The sequence below is a fragment of the Rhinolophus hipposideros genome (genome assembly GCF_964194185.1).
Source record: "Rhinolophus hipposideros genome assembly, chromosome: 5".
NCBI lineage: Eukaryota > Metazoa > Chordata > Mammalia > Chiroptera > Rhinolophidae > Rhinolophus > Rhinolophus hipposideros.
The window spans coordinates 90285820-90300035 of record NC_138051.1 but is presented as its reverse complement, the minus strand read 5'-3'; the positions used below and the strand labels follow the sequence as shown (position 1 = coordinate 90300035).

General features: G+C 46.2%; 1 protein-coding gene across 6 annotated transcripts in view; it reads left to right on the top strand.

Annotated features, from left to right (window-relative positions):
* Nucleotides 1–14216, top strand: part of FOXN3 (forkhead box N3) — a 364292-nt gene that overhangs the window by 163001 nt on the left and 187075 nt on the right. The window lies entirely within an intron of this gene.

The following is a 14216-nucleotide window of genomic DNA, read 5'->3' as shown; positions in this document are numbered from 1 at the left end:
TGTATCTACAAATATTTTTAGAATGTATCTCTAATAAAATAAGAACACACACAACCATAAAACCATTATGCCTAAAAACAAATTAACCATGATTTTTTAGTATCATCCCAAACCTAGTCTATTTTAGAATGTGTATGATTGCTAAAAAGACATCTAGCGGTGGTTTGTTCAAATTAGAAACCAAAGAAGGTCTGCGTACGACATTTGATTGATGTGTCTCTTAAATCTCCTTTTGATCTATGCTTCTTCCTGTCCCCTCCCACCATTTAAAAGAAGCTGTCTTCCCTTTTCATCGTCTCCTGTCGTTATTCTGGTGTTTGGTATGTTGGGACTCCCTGTTTCTGCAGAAGGCCATATGCTCTAAATGCTGGCTTTCACTTGTATATGCTGTTCCCTCTGTCGAGAATGCTTTTCCTCCTCTTTTTGCCTTGGGTTGCTGCCTTTTCAACATGGAAGACTCAGCTGACCTGCACCTCTGCAAAACCTTCCTGAAAACATCCTTTGCCATTTTAGTTTTTGTTCCCCAAACCCTTTGTTCTTTTATAACACTTATTTTGTCGCATAATTATCTCCTTAGTGCTTCTCCCTGCCATTGCCTTCCTTTTACTTCTCTTCCCCACCCTGAGATGGAGGGCAGGAAGCCCTTCTTTTCCATTTTTGCATCTAGCGTGTTACCCAGCATGCATTAGATACTCTCGAAATATCTTCTGAGACAGGGGACATACCGTAAGCCACTAATTCAAGTATTTTATAATAAACTCAGGGTCAGGTTTGGGGGAACACTTGAGTATTTGCTGTTAATAAGGTTTGTGTACCCTGGATGAGTAGCTTTCTCTAATTAGGATGAACACTGCTCCCTCATTTTTTTTTTTAGCCCATTGTAATGCTGTGGGTTTGTTCAGATACCTGCCTCTATCTACCTTCAGTGGCCAACAGCTGCCTATCTGCCTTCCTGTTGTTACCTTCACTGCACCCTCTTGTCAAGAATTAAAAGGAAGAGAGGAAACCCAAGTCTTAGTACTGAATGTGCTGACCAAAGAATGTTTACAGTTACTGGAGAAAGAGGGGCTTCAGGCAATCCCGGAGAGTTGGTCCCTGCCCCGGTCACTTTGCTAAAGTGAACTTGGACACAACAGATGTTTATTCTTTGCTGAGGGTGTTCCCTGTGGTTCTTTGATAGAGGTCTCTTTACTGGGATTCTAGAAGATGATGTGGGTTTATAGATGAAGAATCTGAGGTCCAAACAGTGCAAGCGACTTGCTGAAAACCCGTATATCTCGGCAAAGAGCCCCGCACTGCAGCCTCTTGGTCTGGAGCTCTTTTTCTCCTTGCTTCACTTACCCCCTCAGGACTCTGATTAACTGGACACAGAGGTGAACTTGTACCACTTACGTAGGGTTTATTTTCCTTCGTGTGTCTTATTTTGAGTCACTGAAGTACTAGATTCTTTATAAGCGAATTACCATTTCTAATTTTTGACCTTTGAAAAATATGCTCAAACCCATCAAATTTTCGTTTCCTTAATTACTCAGAATGTTCTTGGGTTTTAGTCTTTGAATGAGTCTGTGGACAGTATTTTGAGTTACCTGCTAATTAGTATTCTAACCATTGATGAAATCTACACAGCTCTTTCCTGGTGAGCAAAGGACCTGATTCTGTTTGTTGATACAGATATTATGTGTAGGGAATGCAGGTTGCTTGGAAGTGGTGACAAGTGTAATCGGAGGACCGTTGTAAGATGTTTTACTTAAGTATCTGTCTTTAAGTGTACATTCATTATCTCTGGTTCTTTGACATATTTTAAAGGTTTTTCTCCCCATCCTTAGAGATCAGTGTGTATTAAGGGGGGTTGTTCCTCTGAAATAATATTACTAAATAATGTAATGATACCTCCTCCTGTGTGGTGCCTGAAACATTCTCATAACTCATTCATTCATCCAGCGGATGTTGATTTCATGCCTATAAACAGGCTTTGTGCTGGGCATCAGCAAAACAAGGATGATTCCAGTCGAGTGGGAGAGAGATGCTTATAAAGAAACACATGCTCGTATACAGCATGGCATATGAGTCATATAAGGTGCTGGGGGAGGGGGAGGGGAGGTGGGGGAGGGGCGATTGCCTCTTGGTCTTTGTAGGAGTTGATGAACACGGTATCTGTTGCACAGAGAGAAAGCTTGGGTTGTGCACAGAGCACTGACGTTGCTACTATTTAGGGGATCTGGTTTTAGAGCTAACCAGCTCTGTGAGCCTGGGCAAGTCCCTGCATCATTCTCAACCTGAGATCTCATCATTCAATAAACCTTCTCTGGTGGGTCCACTGTGTTTATCCACAGTGTTCCTTCAGCAGTTGATCTGTAAGCTGAGGTAGCTTAGATCCACGGTCCCCAAACTCCTGGCCATGGAGGACTCATTACCTTACCCACTCCATGCTTTTGTCAGACACGTAGGTTCCGGTCTGCATCCAATAACCAGTGTCAACACAGTGTGCTGAGGACATTTCTGCCCCAAGCACGGGCGCTGGACGTGGCGGCTTACACAGCAATGTTGTGCATAAATGTGTGATTTCCGAAAGGCTTTGGGGAAGTGTGGGAATGGACTCCTACCCTCACGGTGCTAATGCTGCAGAAGGCCCTTTCCACTTGGGAACCACACAACGGCGCTGTGTGTGATCTGTAAGCCCTTTCCTGTGCCATGCTTAAAACTCGATGAAGTTGCATAGACAGGGCCTCACCAGCAGTGACTAAGTTGGATCTTGTGTCTCCCTGGGGCCCACTGGGTCTCTTGTTCTCGCCTGGGTCTTAAAGTCAGCAGTGGGGACCCAGCTCTTCTGAACACTCCCTCAGTGCTCACGGGACCCCAGGATTAGAGAACCACACCTCCGAGTATCCTGTTCCTGCGGAAATGGGATTCTAGGTTTATGCGTGGCCGTGCAGGCAACCTCGGTATACACCTGTACCTGACCATATCTCGTAGGCCAGGCATGTCCAATCTGGGCTGTGGGTTTCTCTCTCTCTCTGTCATTTCTCTCGATGATGTTGTCCCTTTATCAAAAAGCATTTAATAAATTCCCAACGAAGTCAGAGGCGGTGAAGGGCATTTGTGATCTTCCTCATCTGTCCTCCCCGAGTTCCTGCTCTAGACAAGTCACACCTCTGGGCTCTTTTCTTCACTTTTGTCCCTCTGTCACCGTCACTCCAGACAGGCCTGCCATCTGTGCAGGTGTGATTATTGCCAGATGGTTATTTTCTTAGCAGTGGTTGAATTTTATGAAATGTAATCCCAGTTGGTCTTTTTTTTTCCTGTGTAAAATATTTGGTTTACACACTTTGCACCATTTGTTTACCCTGGTGTGGGGGTATACAGGTTTGGTGGGGTGTTCGTGGCTGTCACCTGGCTGTGACGAGGGAGGTATCGCTTACTTGCAGCAATTCAGAGACAGCCATGAAGGTTTTCAGATAATCTATTCAGAAATGGCAATTTATTCACACAGTGTCATTGCTGGATTTCTCATGGTGCCCTGTGTTTGCCTGTCTAAGCAATCCTGTGGTTTGAATTGTGTCCCTCAAAAAGATATGTAGAGGTCCCAACTCGCAGTACGTGTGACTGTGACCTTATTTGGAAAGAGGGTCTTTGCAGATATAATCAGGTTAAGAGGAAGGTTTGTTGGATCCGGGTGAGCTTTAATCCAGTATAATTGGTGTCCTTACAAGAGGAGGAGAAGAGACACAAACACACATACACGTACAGGGAAGAGGCAGAGGTTGGAGAGATACGTCTGCAAATCAGGAAGCTCAACAATGGCTGGCAGCGACCAGAAGCTGCGAGAGGAATGGAACACATTCTCTTTGAGAACTTCCAGAACAAACCAACTCTGCTGACATCTGGATTTTGGACTTTCAGCCAGAACTGTGAGAGAATACATTTCTGTTGTTTTTAAGCCACCTAGTTTGTGGCACTTCTTTAAAGCAGCCCTGGGACACTAATGCAGCGACAAAATGAAGTAGCAATGACTTTTCTGCCTACACTAAAGACTTTAGAATAAAATGTAGCCAAAAGCACTTAGGAATTGTGCGGTGGGCCTGTGTCTTTTTCTACACAGGAGGGAACTGGGGCCTAGAAAAGTGCTGTGGCCGGGCAGTGGGGGCTGGTGATGGACTTGGGTCGAGAACCCACGTCTCCTGAGGTTAGAACTTCCCACTCCTAACTCTGCCTGTTCCAGTCCATTGGAAACCTGACCTTGTTCACATTAAAGAAAAGGAAGCCAAGTGAGGGAGCGAATGGCTTGTTTTCCTCTTCAGTTTTGATCGTGGATGAGACCATGGATCTTGACAATAAAGTGGAGAGAATTAGGGTTCTGGTACTTGCTCCTCAGACTGCAAGCAGAGAGTACAGGGGTGGTAGAAACCAACGGGGGCCATTATCTTGGACCGTAGCTAATTTGTCATGTACTTGAACTTTCTTTATCGGAAATGATGTGTAATAAGTCCCCCTGTGTCCTTTTTCTTTCTCGAACCTCCCTTCTTTTCTCTTTTTTTTTTTTTTTTGTTGAGAGCCCACTGGCCCATGTGGGAATCGAACCGGCAGCCTTCGGAGTTAGGAGTATGGAGTTCTAACCATCTGCGCCACCCGGCCGGCCCATAAAAAGCATTTAAAAAAAGGCTCTGGTTGTTTCTCTTAGGTGAAGGTGCTGTGGGTGATGGAGCAGGAGTAAGACTTAGTCTTTTAGATTTATTTCAAAATCCTAAAAGGTGTCATCCTATTTTAAACTCCTGACACTCATCTTACCTTCTCAAAACCGGACTTATTCTTCAGAAGACCCCCTTGCTTCTAGCATTGGCTTTCCTGGCTCACCCCTCCCTACTTAGAATTGAGGTGTTTACAGGGCTGGCTCAGTCTTCCATCAGCCGTCACTGAGCCCGCTGTCCTGGTCTGTGTCCTGCACTGGGGCACCTGGCTCAGGGGCCCACTCGCTTGCCATTCATGCCCATAGCAGGGTCTGGATGCATTGAACTTGTAGGAAGTTTGAATGGGTACAAAAAGGTGCCATACCTGCCCAACATTTCTTACCCAGAGCCTATCTAAACCTCGAACTCTTGTTTGGAGTAAACATGTTCTTAAGCAGAAAACCCTTTTGAAGGAACCATGACCTCAGGAGGCTCAGTTTGTACAACTGCAAATGCTCACGTCAGATGAGTTCTTGGGATAGAAGTGGAGGGGCTGACCGGGTCCCTTTAGAATTGTTACTGTATTGGCTCTTTTGTTCCCGATGACTCAGTGTTTGCAGGACCTCAGGTTTAGTAAGCATCTGAAGGCGCTTCTGTCGAGTGTCTTCAATTTGCCCAGTGTAACAGCGTTTTATTTCTGAGCAGCAGTTGTGCCCTTGCACCGGCTGCTTCTCGAGGAGGAGGACTTGCTGGCCGCCCTTGAAAGCGGAGGTTAGTCTGGGCTGGTGATGGGCGGTCAGGCTGCTCCCTGGGTTCAAGGTGATTCTCTCCCTCAAAGTTGTCACCCTCCTTAATTGGCCCCAGGAGACCAAATAGTTCTGTACACCAGTCCTCTTCCCCTCTGGATTGTGGTTGGCTGAATCCCCTGTTAAGCTTAGCAGCTGGAAAGAGAACATTCTGGAGAGACTGCCTACCGACTCTGTCTTCAGCTCATTCTGAAGCTTTGAGCTTCTGTTCTTTTGTCAGTGACCTTTCCTAAGTGATAAGGGCAGGGACTCTTAAGAAGACGTGGACTAAATGTAAGTCTGGACTCGCCTTCGAGAGGGTTTCCCCTCCCATCTGCGAGGACGTTGGTGATGGTGCCTCTCACAGAGTCGAGGGGGGTGGGGGCGAATGGCACGGAGTTCCGAACCGTTTCTGGAGATTTGGGTCATACGGGTAGATTCAATTACTTTGGAGCTTCCTGGCGCCATTTTCATTTTCTTTAATACCATGTATATTATTTTGCTAGGCTTTCCCCCTCTAAAATAAAGGCGCATTGAATAATAAGAATTCTTTAGTATCCAATACAAAATGATGCTGCTTGTCAGTTTGAAGAAAAAGCAAATTGTCTGCTCTGTGGATTGGGATTTCCTCTTTAAAAAAAAAAAAGCAGCTTAGAGAAAATCCCCGAACATAGTCTCCTGATTGAAAAATATATTAGTGGATTTCACGACTTTATCATTTTCTTAAAGTAACAGTTTTCTTATTTTTAAAACACATTTTATATGTATGCATTAAGATAAATATATGTCTATACATATATATGTCTATTGAAACATATGACTGAAAACATTCCTCGTGCAGACAGTCTATGGTTTACAAAACTGAAAAAAAGTCTTTATTTCATAAAAGTGTGTAGTTGGAAAGAACATTATTTCTTAAGTCCAACCCTCTGCCATAGGCCAAGGCCAGGAGGTCCCATGTGGCCGTGACCAGCCTGGGTCATTTCTGTGAGACCTCCATGGTGGCCTTGTTAGTATCACACGCCAACACCTGCACACCACCCTTTGAATGCTCATTTTGGTTTTGTACACACCATCAAGTGAACGCTTCTAGCCATCCTTCCTGGCTTGCCAGCCAACACATCAGTTTTAATAGCTTTTCATCTTTGTCCTTATAGCACATTTTTTTGTGTGTGTGTGTGGAATCATTTGGGTCGTTTGTATGCATTGCCCTTGTTTTGTAAAATTCTAAATTAAAAATTAAAAAGGTTAATAATAAGAATTATGAAGAGCATAATTCTCCTAAGCACATCCATTGAGAAAGAGATAGAAATAGATTGGCGTGACTCTTGGGTCTTGATTGGGTAACTGTGAGAGCCCTCGGTTGTGAAGGGAAAGAAGAAAATTAAAGGGCATATGTGAAATGCTGCGAAAGAATTATGGATGCTTGAATCTGAAAGGTTAGGTATAGCTAAGGATTTCATAATCCTTCTTGTTTTTTTTGTTTGTTTGTTTTAAGTACTCTGAGAAGGAACACTCCTTTATGCTCGGGAGGCGGACATTGTAACAGACACGTTTTTGACTTCTGTGCATTTTATTTGCAAACCTGTTTTCAGGAAGGCATCACAGATGAGAAAAAAGGATTGCTATAAGAGCTAAAACAGATTTGTAAGTACCCCATCGGGCTGCAGCTCTGTCCACTGGTGCTTTCCCGGATAAATACTTCCTTTTCATAAGATGTGTTTGAGTCAGTCCCGAGTCACCCTAATTCCTCTCCCCAGTGCCTCAGAGGTCCAGTTTCCCAGGATTTTCTCTTCCTGGATCACCTGACTTTGGACTCTCCCATTTTCCCTTTTTACTTTGTGGATGTCAGCTGGCATCACAGTGCTCTGCGGCCAGCATGCTGTCCACCCCGGTGAGCCGCCCTTAGAGCCCTGCTCACCGATGCCCGGAATCCATCCAGGCTCGTCACATCTTCCTCTGCAGAGGCTTTGTCATTGGTCTCTGAGGCATTTTGCTTTGGTTTTCCTGCTGCTCACCCAACCTGGCACCTTCTTGTGTATCAGCTTCCAGCTTTAATGACACTTTTTCTGAGAGGTCTTCCTTAAGCCCTCCTGTTGGGCTTCATCAGGACTCTTCCTCCACAGTCACTTAGCCCCAGGTGTATTTATACATTTTTTTGTTACTTGTGTACCATCTGTCTTCTGCAAATGGAGGACAGCGCTTTGTATGGGAAGCTCCCGAAGTTCTGCTGAATGAATCAGTGCCACCCCCATTCTCCTGGTCCCCTCGATGCTGAACCTTGATGGTGGTTGTCTGATTCCTCCTCTCCTTGGTCATCAGTCTACTGAGAACTCAGGAAGAGCAGAGCCCAGCACCTGGCCCTCTGGACCTCGCCCAGCAGGTCTCACAACCTTCCATCCCTGAATTCTAGGTGCAGCTTTTCCAGTCTCCAGGCTCTGTCCCCTGTAGCCCAGGTACTGTCACCACTGTGCTCAAGTGTCCTCCCTCGTTGGTTGCTGCCACCCACGGAAGTGAGTTCCCATCTCTTCCCTGACTGTCTTCACCCATTTAACTGTCTTTGTTTCATGTTGCTTCTCCACACATGCCCACTGCCTGCTCTGCAGAACCCTCCAGGCTTGATTGTCTGCTTGTGCTGTCGTCACCTGGACCCAGACTCCTGTTCCTTCTCCCTTCTGTCTACCCCAGCCCAGCTGTTTCCCAAGGGCTCAGTGTAAAGCCCATCTCCTTAATGGAATCTACTCCTGATCTTCTTACCCTCTCTCTGGCCCTCGACGTGTAGTCTGTCTGTGGAGTTTATAATGAACTTGATAACAAAGTCTGCCATCTCATGACATAAGGAGCAGAGCAGGCGATTTTTCTTTTTTAGGAGTGTGGAGGTGGAATCAGAGACCTAGGTATGAATCTTTGTTTCACCATTTGCTAGCTTGAGTCCTTCAGCAAATTAATTACTGAGTTTCGTGTCCTCATCTATAATGTGAGAATAATTATGCCTTTCTCACATGGTTGTTTAAAGACGAAATGATACTGATGGTACAACTTCTGGAATATAGTAGACACTCAGTGAATATTATGCTGATGGTCATTTTCCCTGTGTTGGTGCAGTGGTCTGATTGGTGCCCCCCTAAAATTTGTATGTTGAAATTCCAAGTACGTATTTGGAGATAGAGCTTTTAGCAGGTAATTATGGTTACATGCGGTCATAAGGGTATGGCTCTAATCCAGTAGGATTGGTGGCTCTGTAAGAAGAGGAAGAGAGAGATCTCGCATAGCAAGGAAAGGCCACATGAGGACACAGTGAGAAGGTGGTCATCTACAAGCCAGGAAGAGAGATCTTATAGGAACCAAATCAGGCAGCATTTTGATCTTGAACTTGTAGCCAGTATAACTGTGAGAAATACATTTCTGTTGTTCAAGCCACCTAGTCTGTGGTATTTTGTGATAGCACCCCGAGCTGACTCATACAGTTGGCTTTCACTCTAATGAGATAATGATTTGTTGAGCTGATGTTAATTGAGCACTTATTATGTCAGGCACTTTCTCGTTTAACCTTAACATTTCTGATCTCTCAATTCTGATAGCCGCCTTCGGTTAAATAGCTCCCTGAGGTTTTGGTAGCCCAGCAGTGCCAGGGTTAGAACTGCAACCGCACGTTGTCGCTTTTGTGAGATGGCGCCTCCTGGAGTTGTGCAGTGTGTGGCTCTGTGAGCCTTTGTGACGATTCCGGTGGGGGGCCATGTCTATGACTCTAGATGAGCTCCTTGGTGTCAGCGGAGTTGCCTTATATTTTTTCTCCAATGACACGTGCTCTGTGCACCGGAAGCAATTAAAAAACAGTTTTTGGTTCATCTTTCTCCAACAGTCAGATCTCCTTGCTTCTGGTCGAAGAGGGAAATTTTCGGCCCAGCCCAGTTCCCCAGTGTGTGTCCCCTGAGCAGTTTGCTGGCAGTGAGGGCATCTGAGTGCTGAGGTGGAGAGCCTACCCATGAACTTGGCGGAGCTGAGGAAAGGACGGAAGGATCAAGTCTTCAAAGTGGTTGAATATTGAACCTTTATAAGTCTGCACCTTTTTTCTCAGGGAGTAAAACTGAGTCTTTGTGAAAATGGCTCTTATGGATGCATCTTTATGTAGCGATTACCTAAGAAGTCCTTGTCTTGTTTTCTTTCTCCTTTGCTTGCTTCATCCTCTATTGTATAAGCTAAATTTAAGAGACCAGAGAGAACATTAACCATTAACTCTGTTTTTCCCCCCTCAGTCTTTGTTATTCAGAGAGAAATTTGCTTCACTCCTCAGGACACAGATGGCTTGACTAGTAATTATTTAACCCCTTTCCTTTCAGAAGCTGGTGGATTTGGGGTCCTGAAAAGAATTAGCCATGTGAAGTCTAACTTATGTTCAGGGTGTTGGGCTTATAGTTTTTAGACTTCCAGTACCGTATGCATAGCCATTGCATAGATCCCTTATCAGCATGTTTCCAATTTATATCCCACTTCCTTTTAATAAGGATTACCCTAAGACATATGACATGTTAAAGTAAAAATCAAAAGACAAACTCTGTAAAGAGAGGGGGGAAACCAAATATTCCAAATTCTTAAGCTGATATATTTGCTGTGATTAAGTGCCCTGACGGCCAAGGCAAAAGTGCAAAGCACAATTCTGCTTGTCTGGTAAAATGCCAATTCAGGAGAGAGTCATAATGCTCAGGTGCCAGATTCTAAACAGAAAACATTGTGGGACTCTTTGTCCAAGGGATAGAAAACCACATAGTTTATAACATGTACAGCAAGCAACCTTGTGATCAAGGCTTTTGCTCACGCTGTTAGTTATGGCCTTTTCTTTCTTTGCCCCTGGATAGCTCTTGTTTATCCTTTAGACTTTGGCAGGGGTCACCTCCTCCAAGAAGTCTTCCATGATGCCCTCTGTGCAGGCCAGGCTGAGCCCCTCTCCTCAGTGGAACCATAATCCTGTGGACATATCTTTTTCTCTCCGCCTCCATACTGCTTTATGTTGTCTCTTGCAACCTGATTACATGTTCCTAGGACTCGTTCCTGGTATTGTGGTAGATGTGTGGCTATTGTTTGTTGAAAGAAGGAAGTTTATCGATCTAGGTTAGAAAAAGCGTTTCCAAGGGGATGAAACCAATTTCTGCCAATGCAACTCATCAGCTGATTTTTAGTGTCGGCCCCTCGTGAGTAGCTTATCTGTGACACAGAAAGTTGTACACGTCAGTGTAGCTGTTGGGAGTGCGGTTGTCAGGTGTGGACTCAGGAGACCTGGAGTCTTGTCCTTACTCTTCCACCAAGAGGTGTGACTCGAACGTTTCATGGGCTGAGTTTCCACATCAGCAAAGTGAGCATGTTGAGTCAGGTTAGAGAGTGCAGAGATGTGGAAATCATCGCTAGTCCCACATTCCATGCCCAGGGTGGGCAGCCCTCCCCTGCAGCTCTTACCCGTGAGCAGGGTCAGGCTCCTTCTCTGAGTGTCGCTCTCAGAGCCACTGTAAAACCATTGGTGTTGGTATCAGAGAAGAAGCCTCTTTAACTTCTGTAGTTATCATTGAAGTTCTTTTTTAGCTCTCATGATTCTAGAAAATTCCCTGATTTTCCTGTGTCATCACTGTAAGGGGCTGGATGGAGAGTGTCCCCCCAAATTCATCTCCACCTGGAACCTCAGAATGTGACTTCATTTGGAAAAACGTTTCTTTGCAGATATAAGTAGTTAAGGTGAAGTCATATTGGGTTAGGGTGGGCCCCAACTCCAATGACTCGTGTCCCCCTAAGAAGAGAGGACATAGACACACTAGGCAGAGTGCTTCGTGACTGTGGAAGCAGAGATCGGAGTGGTGCAGCTATGAGCCAAGCAGCCACCAGACTAAGCCTTCAGAGAGTGTGGCCCTGTCAGCTCCTTGATTTCAGACTTCTGGCCTGTGAGAGAATCTTTTGTTTTAATCCACCAAGTTTGTGGTTGTTTGTTACAGCAGCTCTAAGAAACTAATACTCTCACCTTATTTTTATGTGAAAACCATCCATTCTGTTTACTGTTTGTAATGCTAGTGTGTCCCTCCTCACCTCTATCTAGAGAATGCTGATATGTTGGAAGATATCTTTTTGCCATGCTGTGTGTGGTGGAAAGAACCAGACATTTCTCTGACTGTTCATAAAAATTTAGACCTTGATTAAAAAGCCCCCCTTCCCAATTAATAGATGAAAGCATATGAATTACTTTATATTTTTGTGGGACATATGTTTAGTTCAGACTCCCTGAGGTCTTATTCAAATTACCGAAAACCTGGCCTCTGCAGTGTAATTCACAGATGGTACTGGCTCTAGCCAAAAAAGAAAAAGATGGGGTGGGAGGGATGGGGAGGGGGCCAAACCCTCATGTTCAAAACACAAAACTATTCGAGTGCGCTGAGTAATAGGGTATTCAGGGAATGGTGTAGGACTGGGGCTGCCCCCTACGTCTCCCATGCTGGACCCAGCAGAACACCCTCCCTCTAGGCCAGGGAGATTTTCCGTTGTCGTTCAATGTGATCTGTAAGCTTTTGTCTGTGTTTGCCTTGTCTAAGTTACTACCCTTTCTTTATCCAATGTTTCCCTCTTATTTAATGATCTCAGCACTCTACAAAGTGCATGATTACTGTCCCATTTTATAGACCAGGAAACTGAGTCTCCGAGAGACAATTAGGTGACCTTTCACAGGTCACACAGCTCGTCAGCAGCGGAGCAGAATCTGAACTGAGATCCATCCGACTCTGAAGTCCATGTCCTCCTACCCACTTCAGGGCATCTGTGGGAGGGGCAGGAACAGTGGCTTGAACAAACTGGGATGGACACTGACGAGTCTGGAGAGGAAGCTGGTGGAAGAGGAGAACGTGAGGGAACTGGGAAGGCAGGGATGATGGCACGGAGTGAGCTCAGAAAGCTAAGGAAGGTGCCATGCTGAGAAGGGCTTGACTCTCATGCCTGGAAGGTAGGATGTTTTCTCTCTACACTGGGGAGCTGTCGGAGGCTTGGAGCATGGAGAGGAGTGGAATGTGACAGGAGTGGCGCTTGGGGTAGTTACACCTGGCAGCAGGAAGCAGAGTGGTGGATTAGAGTCGAGAAGGGGGTGGGGGTTTGACAGGGCAGGGTAACGAGGGGCTGAGCTAGGCTGGAAGCTGTAGGAAAGGCCTTGGTGATACCAGACCTGCTCTCTGAGTTAGAATCCACAGGCTGTGATGACAACTGAGGGCCATGGGTAGGCAGACAAGGAAGGAGACTATGAGTGAAGGTTTAAAAGAATGGGGACATCATGCACCGTGTCAAGCAACAGGAGGAAAGGGTGGGCTTGGGGGTCGATGGGAGAAGATGCTGGATCTGGTCTGGCCTTGGTGGACTCCAGGCACTGAAAGGTCATCTAGAGATCACCAGTAGACAGCCCCAGACGTGAGGGCTGTGTATGGACCAGGTGAGGCTTTGGAGGTAGTTGAGAGGATCAAGCAAAGGGCCTGGGGCCCGCTTTACCTTTTTTTATGCAAACGTCGCACTGGGATGGCCAGACTTGGCAGCCCTCTCTGCAGGGCTGTATGTCGGGGGGTGCAGTTAGTTGGGGAGGGCTGTTATGATCATGCCACCAGATGTTGCGGGGAGACTTTTTAGAAAATTAAGAACGAACCTATAATCCGTGTGGTTTTGTAGGCGGAGGCCTTGGTCTGAGGCATAATCCTTCTGTGAGTTGCTTCAGGAATCCTGGGAGTCAGTGGTCTACAGGAGAGTTATCATTCCTGTTTATCACTAATATTTGCAGGTGACAGTTCTGTTACCTTGTGGTGTCTTTGTGATGATTCTCCCAGAAGGTAGCTTTTCTGCTGTGGTTGCTGAGCTTGATTTCAGAGTTACCTGCAGAGCCTTAGGCATCTCTGGGCTGGTGTTTTTTCATTCCACACGGTGACCATCTTCACAAGCAATTCTGAGGGTGATTCCCCGGCCTGCTTGTGGTGCACGGGGCCAGTGACACACCTCGTGTGTGGCCTCAGCGCTCAGCGAGAAGCAGGTGATCGCCCTGCTTGTGGGCAGGGCTTTTAAGGGATGTGGTTCAAGGGGTCACACCTGGAAGGACAGGTGCGTGGGGGGAGGGGGGGCGGCGCTGTAATGCTAAGCTCTTTCTGAGACCTCTTCTCAAGAAGACTGACTGCATTTTCACATTAACATAGGAGAGGAGGTGAGGCTTGACTGAAGTCCTTCAGTGTCCCTGGAAAATGGGACCTCACAGGATGCAGAAGAGATGGCCTCGGCTGTCTGTGGGGGGTCAAGTCAGTGATGGGGGATAAGGTGCTATTCTGCTTTCGAATTGAACTCGCGTTTGGGGGTTCCTCTTTCCTCTTTTTGGGGATTCATGATAAAGTTAGTAGTTTATTGTGCTTTGGAGTAGTGGTTCTTAGTTAGAGGAGATTGGTCCCCATAGGGGACACTTGGCCGTGTCTGGAGACTTGGTTTTCACAACTTGGGGGAAGGGTCCTGCTGGCATCTAGTGGGTAGAGACCAGGGACTCTGCTAAACTTCCTGTGACACACAGGACAGCCCCACAACAAATTACTCCACCCCAAATGCCAGTAGGGCAGATGTTGAGAATCTGTGGACTAGGGTTCCAGCAAAATCTTTGCATCCTTATCTGCTGGGGAGGCCTCCGGCTACGGCCGGGGCAGGTCCCTGGGTGAAGAGCAGGGCAGAGAGAGGCCTGTGTGGAGACCGGGGCGAGGCCACCAGCCCTGTGCTCTCGACAAGC